Here is a 24,456-nt window from a genome sequence, read left to right as displayed (position 1 = left end):
TCCATGCTCTTAACTCTTATGTTCTGTTAGAGTTTTAAAATGTCTTCAGGGCACCTGGGTGGCTCAGTCAGTTAAGCATCCGACTTCAGCTCAGGTCACGATCTCACAGTTCATGGGTTCGAGCCCTGCATCGGGTTCGAGCCCTGCTGACAGCTCAGCCTGGAGCCTGCTTCGGATTCTGTGTCTCCCTCTCTCTCTGCCCCTCCACTGCTCACGCTCACGCTCTCTCTCTCTCTCTCTCTCTAAAAAATAAACACTAAAAAAAAATTGTTTTTAATGTTTTCAAACTGCTTTTGACCACAGTATACATTTCAGCTGGCAAGACATACATCTACAATTGAAACAACAGTTTCATGAAGCAACAATTATACTTTGATGGTTTTCATCGTCATCCCTCAAAAAAAAAATCTCTAATTGTACTTTTTAAGGAAGAACAAATGATCAGTAGTGTCAATGCTGCTGATAAGCCACGTAGGATGATGATAGATAGTTTGCCTTTGGATTGAACCCTGTGTAGGTCCTTGGTGGCCTTAGGGAATAGCACCATTGGGGAAGGAATAAAGCTGCACAGGAGACGGAGGAGAGACATTAGAGAGACATTAGAGACAGCAAACTTAGACACATGTCTCAAGAAATTTTATGTTACATGGGGTCTGGGGAATGAAGCAGAACCTGCAGGAAAAGCATAGTCAAGAAAGGTGTGAGTTTTGTTTTGTTAAATATGGAGAAAGAACTCTGTCTTTTGCAGGCATAAATAAAAAGCAAACAGTTTGACATTCAAGGCCCTCATGATATTAATTCTCTAATCTCATTTCGTACTGCTCTTCCATAAAAAAACCTAACTCAGTTGCACCAAAATACTGAATTTCCCCAGAATGCTCTTCCTTTCCTTCCCCTTCTCTTTCCCTTTCCCCTCTGCTCCCTTCCTCTCCCTTCTCTTTTCCTCATACTATTTCTTTTATCTGGAATGTACTTCCTCCTTCTTGCCTACTTGGCCACTTCTACTCAATGTTGAAGATTTTGTTCAAGTATCCTTCATCAAAGCCTTTCTCTCCAACCCCAACATTCTATGAGTAAATTTTATAGCAAGCACCCACCTATCTATCATCTAGATTCTACCACTGATATTTTCCTATACTTCTTTTAGCATGTAACTACCATGGAGTTTTTTCCTAACCCACAGAGAGCTTTTTTTTTTTTTTTTTTTTTTTAATCACCATACATTGCACCCTTTTCTATGTACTAAAAGTATCTGTATACATGTCTGTCCTTTCTTTGAGACTTTTAGCTTCATGAAACCCCAACTTGGTTTGCATGGCTCTAAGAATATAGATTAACTTAGAGGAATTTACTATAGGATAGAACGTGAAATAAATTAACTTTGGCCATATTACTTACTGAAAACTTCTCTCTATCTGATCTCTGAATAACAACAGCAGAAAAATATGTTTTTTTCACAAATACCTTTCCCTAATGTGCTGGGAGCCCCAGGGACAATGTTCCATCTGAATATCAACAAAGGGGAAATAAACTTTACACCACTTCTGCAGTTGATAGAGAAGGAAACTAAAGAGGTTCCTTCTGCTTTGGAGGGTGAGGAGACATTTCTTTTTACATTAGATGTCATACACACAAAAGGAGGCCCCAGGAGACCACAACAAAAATTTTAAGAGACTATTCACTTGAAAGGTTGACCACTTCTGTTCTGACCCATTGTTATATCTAGGAAACTACCTTTCCAAAAGATAATAATGAAATCAGCTCCTGCACAGAAAAGATTAACAGTACACAACAGAGTGTGCAGAACACAAGAGAGGATGAAATATAAAATTAATGGAGATCTCTTTCCACTCTGTTAAAGAAAAAGACTCAAAATTGGGAGGGTGAGGAAACACACAAAACATCTGTAAAAATAAAAACAAATAGACAAATCAAAAGTCACTGTTGTAAATTAAGGAATTTAATATGTCCATAAGGGAAAACAGCACTGGAAATAGGATCTTTTTTAGACACTGGTGAAAATATTTTCTTTCCACATGTACTCTGTTTCCAAGATGATTAGCCTCTTAAATATATCCTTAGAAAATAAGTTTTTTTCTACAAAGTGTCCTCTTAATAACTGCCATTCAGAATACCAACTGCCTACCATGACACAGCAACCAAGAAACATGAGGCTTTTGTTGGAGACAGTCAACTTGTGATTTCCTGCTAGACTTTCTCAATTCATAGGATGATGAAATGGAATAGTGTTGCAATGCATTTATGGGTTTAGGTAAAAACACAGGGCATCCAAGACAGAAGTGGCCAAAGAGAACAGCACCCAGCAGGAAGCTGTTCCTACAAAGGAAATTGCAGTTTCTAAGATGAAGAGGAAGTCAAGAGGGAAAATTAAGTGTCTCAAGAACTTGAGAAAATCTGAAAAAACTACTTATGATCTCAAACATACTAAAACATTAAGTAGTATATTCAGGTTATCATTAATTGTAAATATGAAGCTTTCCCAATGCAGTCTGGGGCAAAGTTCGCCCACAAAAGCCAAATCATGCCTACATTAACTGTCTTTCTGTTAGGATCTGTCAGTATCTTCTGTTCCTTACAGAAAGATCTTCTGGAAAGATGTCTGATGATGATACCGACTGAAAGGAACAGAGGAAGAACACGCATTCATCTGCTCCTACACACTGTAAGAATCTTAGTCATATTTCTCTTTGTTTTATGATGTCCTGCAATGTCCTCTTCATGTACAAGCCCATCCCATAATAAGCTTCTCGTCTCTGTATACCAAATGGCTAACTTCTCCTAAAGTTTATTTCCACTTGCCCACAAAATGTACCCTATCACAGAGGACACGTTACCAGTCAGTTGTTTGGTGTTATATGAAATAGCCCAAGCTATCGTTTTTACTGTAATACAACTTTCACATAATAAGGCTTAAGGAAATTTTAGTGAGAGTTGTTTCTATCCCTATAATTGGTACATATTAGGAACTCAATAGGGACTTCATATCCTGGCTGCTTATCTCTCTTTTAATTTTTTTTATCATGCCCAGAATTCTTTTTCTGATGCTTGTAAATTATGCATACAGCAGATCTTTTCTACCATTAAGCAGAAACAGTATTACAGGCATGTTTGCTTTTAGTCCATAGTAGCCTCCATATATTAAAAAGAAAGAAACTGCTAACAATTTTTCATAAAAGACCATGTGACTTTCTTTCCTGTGTAAGGAAAGTGAGTGTGAAGTTTATCCACCATGCCACCTTCTCTCTTTACATCAAGACCACACCACAATCACCTCTGCAAGACACTGTGAGGCACTGAGGGTCTGTGGTTAATTATCACTCAAATCTTGTTTTAGCATTCACTATTCTACTATGAACAATCTGCATTCAGGACTGGGAATCTCCCTAGCAAAATCATCTTTTTGACTTCTCAATTCCTTCTGACTCTGTAATAACCACTGATGTCCATCATCCTACAGTTTCTACTTTGGCTTTTGGATCACTGTGTTCTTATGATCTCTATCTTCCTTTCTTCCCATTTTTCTTCAGCTGCCCTTTTATCTCCAACTAGTATTTCCTTCCTTACCTTCATTCAGTTAATAAATGCTTCCTGAACACCAAGTACTCTGCTAGATGATCCTACTACAATACTGAGTGAAACTCATGCTGGTTATGGACAAGGAATAATCTGTTACAACATAGTATATTAAGTGCTATTAAAGGAAGGAGCACTAAGTGCCATAGGGCACAAAGCCAGATCCAGGGGGCTCAAATAAGTGCTATATCAGCACTTATCAGCCAGGGGGGGTCAAATAAGAGGTTTGGGTGGTAGAGATGAACCTGTGAATATGCTAGGACACACCAGGGTGGTAGAATTTTTTTGTCAGCTATTTAACTTCCTTTCATTGACATACTCCCCCTATCTTAAATAGGTAGGTTTTTAAATAAATGTTTGTTTATTTTTGACAGAGAGTGCACACACGTGCACACATGTGAGCAGGGGAGGGGCAGAGAGAGAAGGAGACAGAGGATCTGAAGCAAGCTCTGCTCTCGGAGCAGAGAGCCCGATGCAAGGCTTAAATTCACAAACTGTGAAATCATGACCTGAACTGAAGTCAGACGCTTAACCGACTGAGCCACCCAGGTGCCCCTTAAATATGTGGGTTTATACAATGATGTATACCTGTTGTCTCCATCAACTGCTGCTCACAAACACTGTATTACTTTTCTACTACTGTGTAGACAAGTTAGCACAAACTCAGTGGCTTATAGCCACACTCATTTATGAGCTCATCGTTCTATAGGCCAGAAGTCTTGCATGTTCTAACTGAATCCTCTGCTCAGGGTATCACCAAGTTGAAAATAAGGTGTTGGGTGGGATTAGGTCTCCTTTGGAGGGTCTGGAGAAAAATCCAATTCCAAGATCACTCTTCTGTTGGCACAGTTCAGCTCCTTGAGGTTTTATGATTATTTCTGTGCTGGCTGTCAGCCAGGGTACACACTGAGCTCCCAGATGCTGCCACATTCTTTGACTTGTGGCCCCTTCCAACTTTAAACCAACAGTAGTACATAAATCCCTCTCCTGCTCTGATTTTCTGTCTCTGACCTCTAGACCCAGATTTAAATGGCTCATAGGATCAGGTCAGACCCACTGAGGATTCTCTTCTTAATGTCTACTGTGCCACACAACAAAATCTAATCGTGAGAGTAAACTCCATCCTACACAGTCTCAGGGATTATGCAGGGCACAACAGGGAGTGGGGATGTTGGAAGTCATTTTAGAATTCCACGTACTGCAGTTTATAAAGAAAACACAAGGGGCCCCTGGGTGGCTCAGTCGGTTGAGTGTCCAACTCCTGACTTGGGCTCAGGCCATGGTTCCAGGGTTGTGGGATCGAGCCCTACATCAGGCTCTATACTGGGCATGGAGCCTGCTTGGGATATTCTCTCTCTCTCTCTGTGTGTCTCTCTGTCTCTGTCTCTCTCTCTGTCTCTCTCTGTCTCTCTCTCTTTCTGCCAACCCTCCCCCCCCCCCTTCTGCCCCTCTCTCCCACTCGTACTCTTGGAATGAAGCAAGAATTTTATAGCACTGATTGGAAATAGGGTATGTGAGTTCTCTTTATATAAGGATTTTATTTTTCAGTCCTTATAGTGCAAAATCCAAAAATTATGGACAACTTTCAAAGTTTCTACCTCTAGCCCTTTTACACTTAATCCACTCATCTTTGCAAATGCCAAAGAGACATTTATGCTTGAGTATCTTAGTCAATGTCACATGATAAAACTGAACTGATAAATCCCTTCAGAGTTACCCCTTTCTCAGATTTCCATTACCAAGTAACCAGTGCTCCAGGATCTCAGCTTTAGTGTGATTATTCTTTTACTCTATAATCTCTTTGACATCAAACTGAACTGAAACTAATTCATCAATAAACTTAACAATTCACTCCTCCCTCCATTCTCAAGTATACTGTGTCTAGAACAAGTTCATTAAAAACTCTGGTCTCCTAACCTGACCTCCCTGACACTTTCTATTCTTTCTGTCCATGTGCACACACGCCCCATCTTAACAGGCCTACCAGTAAAGTCCCCCCCCCCCCCCACATTCAGTGTTATCCACTCCAGAACCACAGTGGCCCCTCATTCCAACACCCAGCCATTCCTTGGGCCCCATACTCACCTTGGAACCCTATCATCCTACTACACAGCACACAGCCACCTCTTGGCCACCTCCCTTTCTCATCCCAGCCACAGGCCTCTGCTCAGAGCTCTCGCAGCAAGACACATCTCAGCCTTGGGGGGTTAGCTCCACAAAGGCTTTTCTTACTCTCACCCACAGTCGCCTTAAGCCCTCCACACCTGTTGCCATCTGGTGTTCTCTTTGTCTCACTCCACTCCTACCACTGTTAAGTAGGGCCATTTACCTTCCCTGCTATTATCAAGACCTGTGTGTGTGTAAAGTACACATACATATATAGCCGACTCATGTCTGAACTGTGCAAGTCCACGTGTATTTTATTAATATGGTACACATTTTCTTTTTCCCATGATTTTAATATATTTTCCTCTAGCTCAATTTGTAATGATACAATATATAATAGATATAACATGCAAAATATGTATTAACTGACTGCTTATGTTATGAGTGGGGTTTCTAGTCAACAGCAGGTTATTAATAGTTAAGTTCTAGCAAGTCAAAAGTTATATTCAGATTTTCAGCTGAGCAGGAGGAGGGGGGGTGCTCAGTGCCCCTAACCCCTGTGTTCTTCAAGGGATAACTGTATATTCTTTTTCATATCCCTCAGTTTCTTATGCAGCACACATAAGAAGTTAAGCAAACAGTGGTTTTCTCCCACAATCCAATCTATATCTCCATTCCTAATTTCATCTCTTTTTATAATCTCTCTCCCCTTGCCTAGAAGAGCAGTCTTTAAAATAGAGATTAATAAAGTAGGCCATCCACTCTGGTCTCTACAGGAATGAGTCAGTAGTACACATAACAGTCCAGAGTTGCATACAAGTCAATTTATCTAATGTTTAAATGCAGGTAATGGGAGTATATGGAAAACAGACTAGGAAAATAAACCACTTCTTCTAGACATTAAGGGCACAGGGTAAAGGAAATTTCAAAGTAGGAAGAGGAATGGTACTTGGAAAAACACTTCACATGCAGAATGGCATGTGCATAAGAGTAAATAACTCAGCTTCGTTAAGAAAAGATGGGAAATGATCTGAAAGTCCACCCACAGAAGAATGGCTAAATAGATGAGGGTATCACCACATGCTAGAATGCTGCCCCAGGGTGATAAAAGGGAGACTTCCTGTGTCACCATGAAAAGATTTGGGCACACTACACGTGTACTTCAAGTGACAAGCATGCTGCCATTTGTTTAAAAGGGCTGGAGAATAAATCTTCACATGCATCTACTTAAATTTCTGGAAGAATTTAATAATACTGTTTGCCTATGGGGGAAGGAAACTGAGAAAATGGTACAGGAGTGAGGAGTGCCATCTGTCCCTATGGCATGCAGACCTTATGAAGCTGATACCTAAGGAGGCTGGGGCAAACCTACCTCTGCAAAGTGGGAATGGGGCAAATTTGTCCATAAAGCAATGGCCCAGAAGAAGCTTGATACGTCCAGAAATATGCATATATGTCTTTTCCTGATACAGGTCTTCTGGCAGAAGAAAGCAAGCTATACAAATAATACGCCCCAAACATTTGTGGACTCCTTCTTTAGTTACAAGTGCTGTGCTGTATGTACACAGCACAGACACAAGCTGAGAGAACAAGCCACAGGTGCATGAGGGCAGAGGAGGAAGCTTGCAGGGGGCTCTGCCTAGGTGGCACCCACACACAAAGGGCACCCACCTCATTGTAAAGACTGTCCAATCCTGCCATTTGCAACCACATGGATGGATCTAAAGCACATTATGCTAAGTGAAATAAGTCAGGCAAAGAAAAACAAACACTGAATGATGTCACTTATATGTGTAATCTAAAAATGCTAAACTCATAAAAATGGAGAACTAAATGGTGGTTCCCAGGGAATGAGGGGGGACAAGGCAGATATTGTCTAAGGGTACAAACTTACAACAAGTAGCAAATAAGTCCTAGAGACTGAAATGTACAGTAGAGTGAAAATAGACAACAACATTGTATTATAATCACCAAACTTGCTAAAAAACTAGAAGCTATCCTAACCTCTAAGAAGAAATAAGAATTATATAAGGTTATAGAGATGCTAACTATCGCTACAATGGCAATCATATTACATATGTAATGTATCAAAGTACCACGTACACCTTAAATTTACACACTGCTGTATGTTGAATGTATTTCAATTTTTTGGTTGAAATTGATTTTAAATTTTTTTCAATTTTGCTTTCTGTACACATTTATATGACATTTTATCTTCTATTTTTTTAATTTACTTATTTAAATTCAAATTAGTTAACATACAACATAGTATTGGTTTCAGGAGTAGAACCCAGTGATTCAGCACTTACATACAACACCCAATGCTCATCTCAACAAGTGCCCTCAATACCCATCACCCATTTAGCCCATCTTCCCACCCACCTCCCCTCCAACAGCTCTCAGAATATATTTCAATTAAAAAAATTAAAAACAAGGGGCACCTAGGTGGCTCAGTCAGTTAAGTGTCTGATTTCAGCTCAGGGCATGATCTCACAGTTTGTGGGTTCGAGCCCCACATCAGGTTCTGTGCTGACAGCTCAGGGCCTGGGGCCTGCTTTGGATTCTGTGTCTCCCTCTCTCTCTGCCCCTTCCCTGCTCACACTCTCTCTCTCTCTCAAAAATAAACATTAAATATTTTTTTTAATTAAAAACAAATTAATAAGAGTATCCATTTGCTTCCTGCCTATGTGCATGCAGGGAAAGCTTGGAAACTCACTTGAGGCTCTGAAGTATTTATGGATCTAAGACAAGCTCTGACCATAAAATAAACTCACTTCCTTATTAAAGATGAAGATGCACTTTAATAAACATTCTTGGATAATAAGGTTTGCTTTACCGGAAATGCCACTAAAAAGACTTGCAGAAAAACATACAGAATTTTGGAAATTCAAATCATAGAGTGTAAGATTTGTCAGAACTGAAAGAAATCAAAGGAAGACTGGCTATTTTCCAAATGAGAATTCTATCCGTGAACTGAAGAGAAAGTGGCACCTGCCAATTGGTAATTAAACAACTGAGTGGACCTAGCCAACCAGTGGATTAGTCCCTCATCCAGGAGTAGGTTCTATACCTTAAGTGTAAGAAAAACAAAAGTGGCTTTGAAGCTGTAAGATCAAACACACTGACTGGCAGATATTAACTGGACTTATTCTGGTGATCATTTTGCAATATATACAAATATGAAATCACTACATTATGTATCTGAAAGTGATATAGTATTATATGCCAATTATACATCAATTAAAAAAAAGAAAAACAAGGAGTAAAACCAGAACACTGCTTGGAACAATAGCTAGGGTTGTTCTGAAAACCTTCAGCCCAGATTAGTCCAATGATGGCAATGGCTCTTCAAGTGAATTTCAACTGAGAGCCGCCAGGAGGTTCAAGCTCCTGAGTCTGGATCAAGGAAGCAAGAGGCACCTACAAGAACACTCAGCTCACAGGACCCTTGGTTTGATGGCCAAAAAAGCAGAAGCCATGCAATAGTTTGGGAGGAGCTAGGGTCAGTTGTAGTCTACAAGGGTTAAGGTGATCACTTACTGTTCTAGGAAAAATATGTAATATACTCTTATCATAAACCAAATGTTTTATTTCATAATTAACCGAAGAACAATTCTTTCATAGGAGCAATAACAGACACTGAGAGCTTATTCCCCCTTTCCCCCTTCTCCACGAAATAGTAATCCAAGTATACTTGGAACACAAATTCCTACCTTTCAATGAATGTTGTAGACTCTACGACACATCAGCCACCTTTCTTTATGTCCCCTGAATAGCTTGCAGAACTTTGCTGGAAGAGAGTGATTTTCCTTTAACCCAATGAGAGAGACAGGGAGAGAGAAAGGGAGGTGGGGAGGACTGAGAGAGACAGTACAGTAAATCACCCAGATTCTGGTAGCTTGTCACCACATTCTCATCACTAAATGTGAGCTCTGTGGCCCCCACATGGAATTGCTGCACAGAGCATGTTTCTGCTCTTCTGAATAACAAAATCAGAAAGTGAGTATCTTTTTAAATATTACAGGATAACGTGAATACCTATTATGCTTCCAAACATGCACATGGAACGTAGCCATCCAACAAGTGTTCTTCTTGAGACACTGCCAGAGGCTACGGCAGGGGACAAGGAAAAAAGAGAAATCAAGAAGTGAAGAGTCCGAAATATTTTTCTACCTAAATAAACAAAAAATCCTACCTGAAGCTTCTATGTCTTGTAATTCCTTTACAGTTACTTTTTTGCCACATGAATTAGCCTATAGGATTCCCCTAGGGCTTACTGTGACATGACCCCCAATAAACTCACTGCTTTGTCAGCTCATTGGGTAGAGAAGAAGACATGTGAGCCGACCACCTGAAGGTGGGACAGGATTTGGTCTATAATGGCGATCCCTGCCAGTAAAAAAGAACATGGGTAAAGATGGGTGGAAAGAGCCTGAATTTCCCTCAATTGTTTTATTTCTCAGGCTGAGTAGATTTGTGGGTGTTTTTCTTTTTACATTTTTTGTGTACCTACTTCATTTCTTTAAAAAAAAAAAAAAAGGAAAACCCAATGTATATTCTACAAATAGAATAAACCTGACATGGGGGCACCTTGGTAGCTCAGTCGGTTAAGTGTCCAACTCTCGATTTCAGCTCAGATCATGATCCAACAGTTCATGAAACTGAGCTCCAGTCGGGCTCCACACTGACAGCATGGAGACTGCTTGGGATTCTCTCCCCCTGTCTCTCCTCCTCCCCAACTTGTGTGTGCATGCCTGCCCTCTCTTTCCCAAAATAAATAAAATAAAGCTTAAAAAAAGAATCTAATATGGCTAACATGTAACTACAGAGCACAGAGGAAGACCTACTGGTCCGACTCCCACTAACGCTGTAATAGCATTTGAAATGGGAGCTTTGGATCCTGCTGCACATCACAATCACTGCTGGTCTTTAAAAACGCTGCAAGCAGTTCTGTCAGTACCATGCAAAAGAGGGAGGCCAACTCACTTCACAGCCTCTCAGGCACAACATCACAAGCTGTTTTCTGAGCCAGCAAGGCAGGCCTCCACTATGCCAACATCAGAGGAGTGTGCACGTACATGCACACTCATCCAGGCATGTATGCACACATACACTCCACACTGCACCCCCAGCACTTCACTTCCACATCTGTCAGGCTACAGGCTACAGAACTTCCATTACTGTTTTCTATAGTGGCTACACCACAAAAACTGAATTATTAATAAAATGACTTACTGCTATGACAAACTCCTGTAATACTTTATCATTTACAAGCACTTTCATCCTTATGTTGCCCCACCTGAACTTGACAAGGAGCTCTGATAGCAGACATTACTAGCCCCTTTTAGGGATGATAAAACTGAAGTCAGAGAGGTTATGAAACTGTGTAAGGTCACAGCACTAGTACTTTAGATACCTCCTTTTATGTAACTGTGGTCATTTCATTCATTTATCAGTTGTATTTTTTTAGTGTCATCAGTATCACTCATCACCTTTTTTTTGTTGTTCTTAAACGTTTTTATTTATTTTTTTGAGAGAGAAAGAGAGAGCAGGGGAGGGGCAGAGATAGAGGGAGGCAGAGGATCCAAAGCAGGCTCTGTGCTGACAACAGAGAGCCCAATGTGGGGCTTGAACTCACAAACCATGAGATCGTGCGAGCTGTAGTTGGAAGCTTAACCAACTGAATCACCCAGGCACTCCATTCATCACTTATTTTCAGTATTAAAAAGCACGAGGGCATTGTGAAAAAAATATATGTCTCCTCACCATAAACAATAAATGCTGGCTAATCAGCCTTATCCTACCATGAACGCAAACAACACCAAAGCCATGTTTATGATCTGACAGTACCAAGAACAAGGCTGATGGGCACCACAAGATATTTTAAAGCACAAGACAGGGCACCTTGGTGGCTCAGTTGGTTGGGCATCTGGCTCTTGACTTCGGCTCAGGTTATGATCTCACAATGGTGGGTTCAAGCTCTGTGTCAGACCACGCTGAGCACAGAGGCTACTTGGGATCCTCTCTCTCCCTCTCTCTCTCTGTCCTTCTCCCATTTGTGCTTGTGCACGCTCTCTCTCTCAAAAAATAAAAAAATAAATAAATTTTTAAAAAGCACAAGATGCAAACCAGCAACCAGTGGATAAGGCTTTGTTTTTAGTTTTTTCCCTAAAGAGTGTTTCAAATGTGGTTTCTATTTTTCATTTGAACTAGTTACATGTAGAAATTGGGAGATTTCACATACAGATCTGGATTGACAGATTCTCTTGAAATTGAGAGGATGTGGCAAAGCTGGAATCACATTCTTACAAAGCAACAGTTGACTGCAGCTTGTTCATGGTCCTTGTGCTCAGCCAGGGAGGCCCTCTGGACCCTCCTGGCTTGTACCAGCCACCTGGGTCCACAGGCATTCACAGGCTTCCTACCCTGGAACTTGTTCTTAAATAGTTAAAATGAATCAATAACAAACAAGGTGAGCAGAATAAACTTCTCCAGGCTTACAGAATTACAGTTTGAGGGTGATATCTGGCTTGGCTGCCTATGGACTACTGAGAAATAACTAGCCACATAGCAATGAAATGGAGCACCTGATTCTTACTGCCTGTCTTCTGGGAGAGCCAGTCTCTCCATTCCTGCAAAACAGAGTGATGAACCACTCCACCCTCTTTCAAACAGTTTTACATATATGCATACGTATATACATACAATATGGTATGAAAGTCAATCCTGATCACACTGTTATGGCTTGTTACTGAGGATCCATTTTTTTGGAGCAGGAAGGGTACCTGGGAGGATAAGGCTAGTGGTATATTCCAAAATGAGAACCACCATTCATGACATATTTTTGAGGCACAAAAGATATACGCAAAACACAATGACTGTATTTTCTTCAGAGAAGGGATGATCTCCACCCTAAATTACAGAACATTTATAAACTCTATAGGGCATAATGTTACGTGATCAAAATCTCAAGTTTACCTACAGTGGTTACGGTCTAGGAAAATAGGAAAAATAATTAAAACAAATGCATACCCCACCCTCATCACTACAGAAAATATAAGACATAAAATCACTATCCTGTATTTATCACCTCTCTTTTCATTTTTGCCCCTGTAGGTGTACCCAAAAAGAAAGGCTCTCTCAGGCTCCGTTACAAAGTACTCTGGTACACAAAACTAGGACTTGGGACTCCTAAACAGCCTTGACCTGTGGTGTTTTTCAAAGAAGAGAAGTTGTTGAGGTTTGGAACTAATAGAATGTCCCAACAGAGTGGGACAGAAGTGATAGTGCTATGGTTAATAATATAAAATAGAACCACACTAAAATTTATAGAAGGTCTGAAACCTCTGTGGCTAATTCTCATCACCAGATATCTATGAAATCCCAGTCATACTAGACTTAGTATCTTAAAATGAAAATAAATTACACAAACATGTTACCACTAATTATCTCCAACTATATACTATAGTAAGCTTATTATGATTATGAATTAACAATACAGAAAAAATTCAATAAGATAGGTGTGTGCATCCTACATTATAACTTCTAAATGTAAACATCTATGGGCAGGACAAAAACCCACAAAAAAGAAAGGAACACAAAATCTTTAAAATTTTCCCACTGATCCATCAACTGATGAATGGATAAAGAAATTGTGGTTTATATACACAATGGAATACTACGTGGCAATGAGAAAGAATGAAATATGGCCTTTTGTAGCAACGTGGATGGAACTGGAGAGTGTGATGCTAAGTGAAATAAGCCATACAGAGAAAGACAGATACCATATGGTTTCACTCTTATGTGGATCCTGAGAAACTTAACAGAAACCCATGGGGGAGGGGAAGAAAAAAAAAAAAAAAAAAAGAGGTTAGAGTGGGAGAGAGCCAAAGCATAAGAGACTGTTAGAAACTGAGAACAAACTGAGGGTTGATGGGGGGTGGGAGGGAGGGGAGGGTGGGTGATGGGTATTGAGGAGGGCACCTTTTGGGATGAGCACTGGGTGTTGTATGGAAACCAATTTGACAATAAACTTCATATATTGAAAAAAAATTTTTTTCCCAGTGAATATAAGGATCAAAATGTGAGTGCTCTTGACCTGAGAAATTGTTATCAGACAGTCTAAACCAATGCTACTCCATGTTTAGAGACAACTACAGACAGGGGAAAAAAAAGTGATTTTATTTAATCATTTTCATTTCATAAGACTGTTGGGGCTGGGGGTGGGTATAGGGAGTTCTAAGCCTCAAATCTTAATGTTGATTGATTAAATTAAGAACATTTGTGTTAGGTCCTGTCTCCTGCCACCACAGGAAAATGGGCCAAACTCAGGAGTAATTGCACATTGTAAAGCTATCATTTTATTTGTTTCGTTTTTTAATATTTATTGTGCACTCACTGTAGGCAACTTGCCAAGTCCTCAAAAATACAAAGCTTTACAACACACAACTTCACCATCAAGGACTATAGAGATGGATTAACTATAAAAACAATTCTGTGGAAACAAGTGGGAGAGAACACTAATTTGGGTGAGAAAAAGATGACGCTGGAGGGTTTGGGATGGATATTTCAGCATAAGCAAAGATTCAAAGATGTCAATATATGATCCTCAAAAGAATCCCCTCTCCCTTAGCCCCCATGCCTGGAGCTATCTTTTACCTCTGCCTCTTCTATTTCTATTTTTGCCACTTCATACTTTCAGCTTATTCAACTCCTTCACCTCTAGTTCACCCACCTTTCTACCCGCTACAACTTTTCTGGGGGGCATTTTAGGAAAGCTACTTTGTATTTTAATGCTTTCAATTTAAAGCTATCACTTTTGATATACAATTATTTTGGGGAAACGTAAGATATTCTCTCAATATTTATGTCTTTAAAATTAAAAACATAAAAAAGGTCTGGCAAAAGCCCAATTTACTTGTCAACAGATTTGTTAAGTAAGGGTGGCAACTCGTCACTTCTTTTGGAGAACAAAGATTATCAGAATAAAACACATGTGAGTCACATGTATTTTAGTGACTAAATACACACAAATCTGCTTAAACCACAGATAAACATATTTATATTGAATGTTCTGTAATGTCATTTACTCACTTTCATGCACCTTTAAAACTCTGTATCAACACTTGAGAGACCTTTCTTTTCTTTCTCTTTACTTCCTCCTCATTTCCTTCCCCATTTTTTTCAGAATTCCAAATTCCAGACTGCAAATTTCCTTCTTATAAGTGAAAAACAAAATAAAAGCACACATATATGGAAATGTGTTTGAGGCTCAATTTGCATTCCTTCTTAGACGTTCAGCTCAATAAAATAAAAGAACCAGAAATTGTATGGTAAGAAAGAAATGCTATCTTGATACTACAGAAAGAATGTAATCCATAACCACCGTGAAATGATGAAGAAAAAATAAAAGAAATTTGACTTAAGCAAATTTCCTCCTTCTCTTGACCTTCCTAAACCCCTCAACTTCGGTCATTCTTTCAGGTAGATACCCTAGAACCAAGTGGGATGTCTTGAAAAACTACCAGATATACACTGAGCAGAACACAGCACTGTCTCCCACACAGGCAAGATAAGCACAGCCAGTTTTGACACATAGCGAGGGAATGGGTGTTAGGACATGGAACCATGGTGGATGATTTTCCCTCCCTTAGATCCAAATAGCAAAATGTGCCAAGGGCCAGAAATTTGGATGGAAGAGTCTAAGTAAAAGATGAAGATAGAAAATTTAATGTGTCTCTTAGAAGCTTGGTTGATAAATTCATACTTTCCCCCCTATTCCTTAATTTCCTATTTATTTAAGAATTCAAAACCTTTTACATGAGCACTCAACTTAAACTGACTAGTAGAACACAGGAGATGCTTCTTCTTTTATGATCTAATTCAAAGATTCCATCCGTTGTTCTCATCTGCCCCTTACCAGCAGAGTAATATGCCAGGCAAGTTTTTAACTTGGGCTATAGCCATGTTATCCAAGAGGCAAAATGAAGACAGTAATACTCATCTCAACAGGGTCACTGTGAAAACTGAATGACAAAATAGACGTAAAATAGATTCTGCAGCACCCTTACACAAAATATAAGTTTTTAAAACTGAAGTTTAGCATCCAAAATTTTCTAGGGCTTTATGCTGCTGCCCATGACAAATGTGTTGTTTGTTCAGTAATGTTTTTCATCAAAAAATTTTTTTCTGGAAATATAAGTTATACAGATCATAATCACACATTCAACCCATGGGATACATTAGCTTTGTTAATGAGCAGTCTACTTAAAATTTAATTATTACATAAAACCCTGTAATAGGTTTTCAAATCACTGAGCCATGTGATCATGCATGCTTATTACACACTCATTTCTTTAACTATTTTTTCTAATTGGGTACAGAATCTTTTTCCAGTTAATTTTTCTCATGGTTGAAAATTCTTATTATATCAGGATGCATATTTTAAGTATTCTCAACTGTGTATTGATGGACACTCAGAAGAAGCTGTCACTAAATGACAAATTATGTGCCCATGATAGCAACTTCAATCCCTTTACTTTGTAAAGTAAGGGATCATCCTCATTACAGGCATAAAATTATGATAAAAGTAGAGAAATTTAAAGGAATATAGAATAAAAAATATAATATCACCAATTCTATTTCCATAAGACTTGAATATTTAGGTACATTTAGTTATGTATGCTTTCACCATGTATGTAGGTATTTAACTCATGAGTATATAAGTCTTAAAAAATCACTGCCACTATCGATCTGCAAGCCTTGCCTCTACCTCACTTATTTATTCACTTATCCATGACGATGCTAGGCCATAAGAAACCTGCAGCCTAGCTGGGAAGAAAGGCAGGTAGAGCAATGATCACCGGAAGCTATGACAAAGTGCACTGTGGAAGCAGGAAGAGTACTAGGGTGATGAAATACCCAAATCCTAACTCTCAACTAACAACTACACTGTGTCTCATAAGGAAGGAGGGGAAGGCAGTAATATACTCTTTCCAATATTTACCACTCTAAGATTTTCTGAGAAATTCGCGCATATTCAATCTACATAAAAAATATTTAATGTTGTTCGGAGGTACTTAAAAGTACAATAAATGACTATTTTTGCCAAAGGAAGACTTAACGGGCAAAAAAATTTCTTCTATTCAAGCTTCACTGGAAGCCCAGCCAACATAACCCATTGCAAAACAATGCCCCAAAGAAATGTTCATTTTATAGCTTTTTGATAACATGTTTGGTTTTAAATACTTAATATGTGTCTGTAAAAGTATATGTTTATGATTTATTTGCTTTATGTATTTTTTATACTATAGAATAGGTTCCCAGACCTAACTGTTCCATCATTACAACTCTGACCTATGACCATTACCCACTGACTAGCCAGGTTATGATGAGTACACAGTGAGCAGCTGAGGACAGGCATCCTGCCAGATTTTAGAAAAGCATTAATGAATAAGAAAGACAGTGATTAATCACAAAAAAAGAAACATTATCAGACATTAGCGAAGAAATCACATATTCCAACAGACACTAAGGCCTTCTTTAAAACCTTCATCAGTATCCACACAAACTAATCACCTTGGTTACATGTTGCAATGAATAGGAAAAAAGTTATCTTCTGATGATCTAATGAGCTAGTTATACGGCAAGATATGTTTGTTCACTCATTTACACATATGCAAATTAAATATTTGGGGAAAAAATTAGATTAAATATGTATAATTTTCGTGCAAAACTGTTCTAATCTTTAGCTTCCTATATACTTACTGCATACTGAACACAACAGAGTGAATGCATTTCTGTGATTGGAAAACAGATAGTAAATGAGAAAAATAATGAGAAAGAACCATTCCTTCCAATAAATGAAGAAATGAATAAAATACTTTTAATATATCTTGATGATATACATCTGTTATCAGGCACTGCATTTTTCCTGCTTCTTAATCCACCTTTCCTAATTTTTAATTCATATATGTGACTGAGAAAAGCACTTTCTGAATATATGTTTTCTTCGGTGGTAAAACCGAATACCTTAAATGACACAGCAGAGTCCATATAGTGTGTAGTATATACTTGTCTGGTATGGTTAGGTGAGTCGTGGTATTTCAGTGCTATCAGTATCAAGCACTGTTTGCAATCTGAAGTCTTAAAACAAAAAAACCATATCCCTGAAAAATAAAACAATCCTCCAGATTCACCTAACATGCAAAGACAAGAGAAGCATTCCTCACTCTGTTCAGAACCTACATTGAAACTTATCTGAATGCACTTGGCCCTGGCTGGCAGCAAGACAGCAATTTTCATCACTGAATGACTTAACAGAACACTGTGTTCCTGACACAGGCACACACACAAAAAAGGTGCTGAGATCCATGCATGCTAAAAAGAACCTCAGCTTACATTTTAAACATAATTTTTTAAATATAATTTAACTTTTAAATATAATCATAAAATTATGATTTTTAAATTCATAAATTTTTAAATATAATCATAAAAGATACTTAAATACGATTAGTAATTTTCAGTGTTTGGTACGTATTTATTTCAGGTAACTGTTTTATCCTTACTCCATTTGGGTCACTTTCAGTGTTTCCCTGGACAATCACTGGAACCCTCCCCCAACCACAACGAACCCACGCTCTGGCCTTCCTCCTGCACTTCATCCTCTAATAACGTACCTGGAAAATTCCAAAGCACACTGAGCTGGCATATTAGGGAGGGACAGCAAGTAAATCCAGAAGCAATGTATTGAGTCACTTCCGCAAAAAGCCCTGAAGAAAGATGTGGGCCACAGTTCTTTCTCTCACGCGATGTAGTCAAAACAGGTAAGAGTAGTAAAGTTACGTCATTCCCAAACAGGTTATGTTAAATCATCTGCAAAGGCAAGATGCAACTAAAACACAATTTGGCAGGGAGTCTATACACTTTCTCTGTGAAAAAAAAAATTAGTCTTTTTCTTTAATTTTTGCCATCCTCCTTTTCTCCTGCTCCAAAATCCAGCTCTCCAAAAATGCCATCCAGTATACCACTAGGATAGTTGACTCTCATCCTTGGCTAAAAGCAGTCCACACTCACCTCATACTTTGGGGGAAAGCTACCCATGTCCTAGTGTGTTCAGAGTGAACAAGACTGAAACCACAAAACTGTCAGCAGTCTACACAAAGTAACTAACAAAATGACAAACGTTTGGTTTTTTTCACCCTTAAACAACTTAGTTTTCAGTCTTACTTCTTTACTACTTCTACAGGCCTCAGACCTGTGTAATTAACACATATTTGGAGGGAAAATATTTCAAAGTCATACAAATATATCCTGTTTCTCATTAATTTTAACACTCATTGATGGATCTTGCCTTCAGCAATTATTACTGTCATAAACTAAAGGATGATTTTCTATTTCCTTCATTCCTTCTACATTTGTTGGAATTCTTCTCTAAGGAAAAGCTGGGTTTTTTTACTGTTAATTTATTCAATCATGTATCTGTATCAATATGTATTCATGGATATTTATTTTATTTTGTGGGTTATAATCCAATATTATCATTCTTTATTTCATTGCTCCAATCATTCCAGCTTTGGCCCCACAAAACACTTTCAGATTAAATGGGTCCTTTGGATCTTCCCCTCCCAACGTTTTCTGAACACTTCCTTATTTCCTGATAATACAAGATGTGTCAGGCAGTTTTTATATTTTCTCTGCCATGGTCACAGCTCCATTTTACCAAGGAGCCCTCGTTTGATTCACTGGAGTATGCTTTTGGAATCCAAGAACTAGGCACTAAGTGTGCTTGTTGCTCACTGCTTCTACGCCCCCTCAGTGGACAGACATAGGAAAGTAAACATACATTTATTTGTACATTGCTTGCTTAAATATGTCTACCTGTACGTATATATGTATATGTGTGTGTATATAAAGCACATAAGTTCACACTGATAGACTGAACTCCAATACAGCACCACAGAATTCATTTTAGTATTTCCCATTGCTTATCTGTAACTTCATTCTTCCCTGGCTCTCAGTTTCTACATTGTGATATATATTTACTTATTTGTTCAAACAACAGTACATATGCAACGTGCTTTCAAAACTGCCAAGCCATGAAGCTATGAGAAACAAATTTACCAACTAGAATAACATGCTTGTATATAGTTTTTTGTCTTTAGCCTTACAGAAGTTCACCCAAGACTGCTTTACAAAGTTACTTAGGTAAGCTTCCTTTTCCTCAAACCCTTCAGTGAAGTTATATCATCTACTACAGTCCATATCTGTCTTGAGTTCCCCCGACATACCCCTTATTTCGTTGATTTATTTAAATGTGCATAGAGTAAAATTCACTCTTTGGGGTGCATAGTTCTGTAGGATTTAACAAAAGTATGTGCCCACTGTTACAGCACATAAAGGACAGTTCCCTAAAAGCTCATGTTGCCCCTTTGCCATCAATCCCTTAGTCTAACCTTTGTCAACCACTGATCTGTTTTCTATCATGACAAAATTATAATATACTTGGTTCTGACTTCTTTCACTTAGCAAAATACATTTAAGATTCATCCACATTGTTGCATGGATCAATAGGTTTTGTTTTGTTTTTTGTTTTTTGGTTTTTTTTGGTTTTGTTTTCTTTTAACTGAGAATATTCCATTGGCTGAAGGACTTCTGGGCTAATTTCAGTTTGGGGAGGCTATGAGCAAAATTGCTCTGAACTTCCATGTTCAAGATTTTGTGAGAACCTAAGTTTTCAGTTCATCCGGGTAAATGCTTAGAATAAAGAGTGCTGGGTCATATGGTGAGTATGTCCTTAACATGTATGTGTGTATGTGTTTATTTATTTGAAATGTTTGACATATAACATCATTAAATTTAAGATATACATGTTAATTTGATACATTTATGTACTGTAATGTAACTGTCATTGTAGCAATAGTTAGTACCTCTACTAAATCCCACACTTATAATTTCTTCTTTTTGTCATAGGAATAATCAAGATGTTAGTCACTTAGTAAGTTGATGATTATAATACAATATGGTTGTCTATTCACTAAACTGTGCATTAGATCTCCAGGCCTTATTTTTGATCTAGTTACAAGTCTGTACCTTTACACATGTCTCCTATTCCTCCATACTCCAGCTCCTGGTAACTACCATTTCACTCTGTTTTTGAGTTTAGGTTTTTTTAGATTCCACATATAGGTACTATCATGCAGTATTTGTATTTTTCTATCTGACTCATCTCACAGGCACAATGTCCTCAAGATCAATCCATGTTTTGACAAAAGGCAACATGTCCTTATTTCTTGTGGTTGAATAATATTCCATTGCATATATGATACCACATCCTCTTTATCCATTAAACTGTTTCATGGGTTAAGTTGTTTTCCATCTTGGCTACTGTGAATGCTTGAAGTAAACACTGGAGTGCAAATCTCTCTGATATTCTGTTTTCATGTCCTCTGGGTGTATACCTAGAAGTGGAATTATTGGCGCATATAGATTAATTTTAACTCTTTGAGGAATCTCCACACTGCTTTCCACAGTGGATGAAATAATTTACATTCCCATCAACAGTGTACAATGGCTCCCTTTTCTACACATCCTCACCAACACTTGTTATCTCTCATCTTTTTGATGACAGCTATTCTAACAGGTGTGAGGCAATAGCTCATTGCGCTATTTGATTTGCATTTTCCTGATGATTAGTATTCTTGGGCATCTTTTCATTACTTGTTAGCCATTTGAATGTCTTCTTTACTTGGAAAAATGTCTCTTTACTTCCTCCGCCCATCTTTTAAATCTAATTGGTTTCTGTTGTTGTTATTCTTGAGCTGTAGGAGTTATTTTTTTTATATTTTGGATATTGGCCCTTATCTGATGTGATTTGCAAATATTTTCTCCCATTCTGTAGGTAGCCTTTTCATTATGTTTAGTATTTCTTTTGCTGTGCTAAAACTTTTAAGTTTGAAGTAGTTCCAATTATTGATTTTTGCCCTCGTTATTTGTGCTTTTGGTGATATAGCCAAAAAATTGTCGCCAACCAATGCTTCTTCCCTGTATTTTTTTCAAAAAGTTTTATGGTATCAGGTCTTTTTTTTTTTTTTAATATTTATTCATTTTTGAGAGACAGAGACTGAGTGGGGTTAGAGAGAGGGAGACACAGAATCATAAGCAGGCTCCAGGCTCCAAGCTGTCAGCACAGAGCCCGATGCAGGGCTCAAACTCACAGAGATCATGACCTGCGCCAAAGCCCAACGCTCAACCAACTGAGCCACCCAGGTGCCCCTGGTATCAGGTCTTATATGTAAGTCTTTGATCTATTTCAAGTTAATTTTTGTGAGAAGACAGGGATTCAATTTCATTTTTCAGCATGTGGCTATCCAGTTTTCCCAAATCTGTAAAAGAAACTATCCTTTCACCATTAGGTATTCTTGGCTCCCTTATGTAATATTAGTTGACTTATCTAATTATGGCCTCTCCATTCTGTTCCATTGGTATGTGCCTATATTTATGCTAATACCATAGTGTTTTAATTACTAAATGTTTCTAGTATAGTTTGAGATCAGGAAGTGTGATGCTTCTGGCTTTGTTCTTCTTTCTCAGGATTGCTTTGACTATTCAGGGTCTTGCTCCATACAAATTTTCGGAAATTTTTTTTCTGTGAAGAATTCCATTGAATTTTGATAGAAATTGTGTTGCATCTATAGATGACCTTAGAGAGTATGGACATCTTCACAATATTAATTCTTCCTACCTAGGAACACAAGATGTCTTTCTACCTGTTTTTGTCTTTTTTTTGATTTCTGTAAACAGCTTTCTTGTCTCATCTTTCATTTCCTTGGTGCAATTATTCATAGATATATTATGTGTTTTGGTGCTATTGTGATGGGATAGTTTTATTTCTTTTGCAAATGTTTCATTATTAGTATATAGAAATGCAACAGATTTCTGTATGTTGATTTTGTATTCTGCAAGATTACTAAATTCATTGTTTTGTTCCAACAGTTTTTTGGTTGTGTCTTTGGGATTTTCTACACATAAAAATAATGTCATCTGCAAATAATGACAAATTTACTTCCTCCTTTTCAATTTGGATACTGTTTATTTCTTTGTGTTGCCTAACTGCTCTAGCTAGGGCTTCCAGTACTATACTGACTAACAGTGGTAAAAGCTGTCTTCATCCTAACATTGGAGCTTTTCACCACTCAGTATGATGTTAGTTGTGGGCTTGCTGGCCTTTATTATACTGAGGTATGTTCCCTTTATACATACTTTGTTGGGAGTTTTTATCATAAATGATGTTGTATTTTGTGAAATGCTTTTTCTGCATCTACTGAGATGATTGTCTGATTTTTGTCTTTCATTTCATTATTGATTTACTAATCTGCATATGTTGAACTATCCTTCCATCCTAGGGATAAATCCCACTTCATCAAGATGTACAATCTTTTTAATGTGTTTCTGAATTTAGTTTGCTGTATTTTGTTGAGAATTTTTACATCTACACTTATCAGGGATATTGGTTCATAACTTTTTTATATTGTCCATATCTGGCTTAGTGTTAGGGTAATGCTTGTCCTCACAGAATAACGTTGGAAGCATCCTTTCCTCTTCAATTTTTTGGAAGAGTTTTAGTAGGTTTGGCATTAATTCTTTTAAATGTTTGGTAGAATTTGCCAGTGAAGCTATCTGGCCCTAAGGTTTTCTGTGTTGTGAAATTTTTGATTATGGCTGTAATCTCTTTATTTGTTATTGGTCTGTTCAGATTTTCCATTTCTTCCTGATTCAGTCTTGGTAGGTTTGCTGAGACATATCAGTTTCTTCTAGGCTATCTGATTTCTGTCATATAATCATTCATAGTAGTCTCTTAAGACCTTAGTTATTTCTTTTTTTATTTAAAAACATTTTTTTACTGTTTGTTTATTTTTGAGAGAGGGAGAGACAGAGCACGAGTGGGGGAGGGGCAGAGAGAGAGGGAGATACAGAATCTAAAGCAGGCTCCAGGTTCTGAGCTGTCAGCACAGAGCCTGACGTGGGGCTTGAACCATGATCTGAGCTGAAGTCAACTGCTCAACTGACTGAGCCACCCAGGTGCCCCAGGACCTTAGTATTTCCGTAGTATCAGTTATATAATTCTCCCAATTTCACTTCTAATTTTATTTACATGCATACCTCATTATATTGCACTGCATTTTATTGCACTTCACAGATACTGCATTTTGTAAAGATTGAAGGTCTGTGGCAATCCTCTGTCAAGCATCTATTGGCACCATTTTTCCAAAAGCATTTGCTCACTTCATATCTTTGTGTCACATTTTAGTAATTCTCACAAATTCAACCTTTCTCATTAGTTATAGTTTTTACAGTGATCTATAATACTGATTACGACTCACTGAAAGCTCACATAATGATTAGCAACTTTTAGCAATAAAGCATTTTTAAATTAAGGTATGTACAGTTATTTTAGACATAATGCTATTTATTGCACATTACACTGCCAGTATACTGCAAACATAATGTTTATATAAATGTCTTGAGAAATCAGAAAACTCATTTGACTCACTTAATGGCAATATTGGTTTTATTGCGGTGGTCTGGAACCAACGTTGCAATACCTCTGAGGTATATCTTTATTTCAGTCTTCTCCTTTTCTTACTCTAGCTTAAGTTTTGTCAATTTTATCTTTTCACAGAACCAGCTCCTTAGTTTCACTGGTCCTTTCAATTATTTTTCTGACCTTTATCTCATTTATTTCTGCCATGCTATTTA

The 24,456-nt window shown here is 38.0% G+C and overlaps 1 protein-coding gene and 1 long non-coding RNA gene across 5 annotated transcripts in view; one reads left to right on the top strand and one right to left on the bottom strand.

Annotated features, from left to right (window-relative positions):
* Positions 1-24,456, bottom strand: part of SPIDR (scaffold protein involved in DNA repair) — a 487,708-nt gene that overhangs the window by 338,600 nt on the left and 124,652 nt on the right. The window contains exons 1-3 of one of the 4 annotated variants that reach the window (XM_042972732.1): positions 11,467-11,624; positions 9,739-9,810; positions 9,414-9,509 (exon numbers count right to left, since the gene is read on the bottom strand). The exons of the other annotated variants lie outside the window; for them this stretch is intronic. The gene's annotated coding sequence lies outside the window, so the exon portion shown is untranslated. Of the gene's footprint in view, positions 1-9,413; positions 9,510-9,738; positions 9,811-11,466; positions 11,625-24,456 lie in introns of those variants that run through there. 4 annotated transcript variants of the gene reach the window in all.
* LOC122234867 lies at positions 939-9,900 on the top strand. Its single transcript, XR_006212810.1, has 2 exons — positions 939-2,683; positions 9,725-9,900. It is a non-coding gene; the product is annotated as an uncharacterized LOC122234867 (long non-coding RNA).

The sequence above is a fragment of the Panthera tigris genome, chromosome F2 (assembly GCF_018350195.1).
Source record: "Panthera tigris isolate Pti1 chromosome F2, P.tigris_Pti1_mat1.1, whole genome shotgun sequence".
Classification (NCBI taxonomy): domain Eukaryota; kingdom Metazoa; phylum Chordata; class Mammalia; order Carnivora; family Felidae; genus Panthera; species Panthera tigris.
This window is presented reverse-complemented; position numbering and strand designations above follow the sequence as displayed.